We start from the raw sequence: 2,881 nt of genomic DNA, 5'->3' as shown, positions 1-2,881 counted from the left end.
ATGACTACAAATTGGGCTCAGAAATGAGAAAAGTGGGCTGATTATCTCTTTTTTTAGTTGTTTGAGGGTTTCCAACTATTCGTGCACCTAAGAGGGCTCCCCCGGCTGGGCTTTGCCTCCAGCTGTTGTGGTGAGGCAAGCATGTATGTGCACGTGGGTGGGAGGCTTTACAGAGGAAGTGAGCTACCAGTGAAACTTAGCTGTTTCCAGGATTAACAGCGGCTGAATAAGAGTTTTCCACATCACACTTATGAATTTAGATTATTTGTCAATTATAGCTGACTCTTTTGAACCTCCTTTAACCTTGAACCTTTAACCCCTCTGCCTGCCGCCTTCTCTGTACTGGGAATATATACCTCCCTCCTTGTACCCCAAATCGGGGGTTGATGTCTATCATCCCTTCCATCTTCCCACCAGTGGGTGATTGCTCCTGGTAAAAGTACTTAAGATGTTGTGTGGTCCAGATTTGAAATACTTTGGACACAAGAATCAGCTTCTTTCCTTATGGGACTGCTCCACATCCTACTTTGCTTTAGTGATAGAAATTGTATTCCAGTTTAAATTTTCCTTTTTCCTAACTTCTTCCTATGAGAGCCCCTCTAATTATACCAGACAACTGAGCCAAATCTGCTTCAGCCAAATCAACACTGGCTAGGTTCGAGTTTGATGGATCTAACTTCCCTTGAGTTTGGAAAAGCACCATGCATGTGACAGAGTGGGAAAGCAAAGACATTCCTCTAGCAGCGCTGGATGGGCTTCCTGAGACCCGAACACCTCCACACCTGGGCATGAGTCTGGGTAAAAGCTGATGGCCTGGGACCACATTGCCACTATCCATCCAGATTTTCCATCAATTTGATTCTCTGTACAAGCTGTTAAAAAACTGATTTTTCTGCTTACAGAGATAAAACAAAGAAAACCCCACCTGTTTTTCAGCCCATTGTTATTTACAACAACTGGGACTGAATCTTGTTTCTGTCTTTCCCTTCCCCCGTTTCACTTCCTGAGTCCAGGCTACAGGTAAATTTGGAATCCTGTCTTCCAGGTTGCAGGCCATATGCAACATATACTGAGCATTTTGAAGGGATTCTGGAAAGAAGTTTAGAGTTTATTAGAAGATGGAAACACTTAAGTTTCTAATGTGCAATTAGGGAATTTCAAATCTTTCATGAAAATCCAAATAGCTGGGATAAAAAATTCCAACAGCCTAATACCCATTGTAACATCCAGGCCTGGCATTTAAGTTAAACATCTCTGTCTTTCAAGGTGTGACCCTCCTCGCTCTCCTTTTCATAGCCATGAAGCAGCATTTAATGTCAGGTGCCTACTGAGAAAATCTGCTGCTTCTGCTCTACCAAGGATTCACGCACCCTTTTCTTCTACCCTTCCCAAAAGCAGGGAGAGGGTTGCTTAAGATCTGACAATTACTGTTGTAAGAGAAATTGTTTGACAGGAGTTGGGCCAGGTTTGGATTGTTTCCAGAGCAATCCCTAAAGCAGCAACTGTGAAGGTCCTTACAAACCACCAGCCTGAATCATTTACTTGCTGTCCTTTGCCATTTGCTTATCTGTGTGCAAACTAAAAATAGAGATGAATTATGGGGCTCTAAGCAACTGTGTTGAGCGGACCATTAAGATGATGATGATGATGTGTATTTAACAAGAAATGCTTTATAATTGAAACAGAAATAATAGGAGCTAAATATAATCTTTTAAATTCATTTCGAATCTGCATTTGGCAGTTTTGTCATTATGGTATTTGTACTGATTTCCTTATTTGAACCAATATGAATCTTTTTTTCAGACTCCAAGCATTTCAATGATCCAACATTTTTGGTACACATCAGCATGGAATATCTGATAATTACAAGTCAAAATTTAAGATCGTTTTTCTCCCCTCCTAGACAAAGTTCCTATGAAGTTGTCAAACTGGGCGTTAGTGAACCCTCAAAGAGTGACAGAGGGAAACCATATTTTTTTTCCAAATCTTTTTGTTTAACATTAATGCAGAAGTCCAGGGTGGTGTCACTTTCACTCTGGTTGTAGAGATACACACACTCATCCCAAGCCAGAAGTGCTCAGGGACACCCACCTGAGTCTGGCGTGCACTGTTTATTGCTGCCAAGCCAAGCTATAAAGTCCTGCTGTGTGATTTCCCTCTTCAAAAGCTCCTGCAGAAATCCCTGCACCACACTTCCCCACACATTGCAGAAGTTCTCTAAGTTCTCCTGGGCAAATGGTAAGCACCTTCTTTCCTGCAGGACAGATGTTACACACCCAACAAAAAAGCAGAAGCGCCTTCTTCTTGGGTGAGGCATTGCCCATGGATAGCTGGCTGTTACTGGGTAGTACAATGTGTGGCAGAAAAGCAACTAGTGGAATACAAAGCAAAATACCAGTGTTTCTCAGTCCTTAAATTGCCCAGTAAATGGGCTGTAAGCCACCATGAGTAGTTCTCTCACCTAAATGTAGCTGCCTAGAAGTTAGGAGTCTGGTCTCAGCTAACTGTATCCCTCTATGATTGTGGAGAAAGAGGATTCATCGCATCTTATCACGACTAGTGCTGCCCATTGGAAGTGTGTGACTCTACTGACTACTGAAAAAGTGTGGATGCCAGTTCAGAGTCAAAGAATCCTATCCTAATCACAGAATTACCCACAAAAACTCAAAGAGCAATGTGAGCCAATAATTAACTTGAAGGCATCCCTTTAGGAGAGATTTTATGCAACTTTTTTTTTTTTTCCAAAACAAATAATTTGGCTAAAAATACCAGCACTGCTTCAGTTCAATCTCAACAGAAATACACAAACAAACAAAAAACTTCCATTAAAAACTGCAATTGCTGAATAACAGGATGTGACTTCCCACCACGTTCTATTTCT

The sequence above is a fragment of the Falco naumanni genome, chromosome 1, assembly GCF_017639655.2.
Source record: "Falco naumanni isolate bFalNau1 chromosome 1, bFalNau1.pat, whole genome shotgun sequence".
Classification (NCBI taxonomy): Eukaryota; Metazoa; Chordata; class Aves; order Falconiformes; family Falconidae; genus Falco; species Falco naumanni.
Note: the sequence above shows the minus strand (reverse complement) of the source record.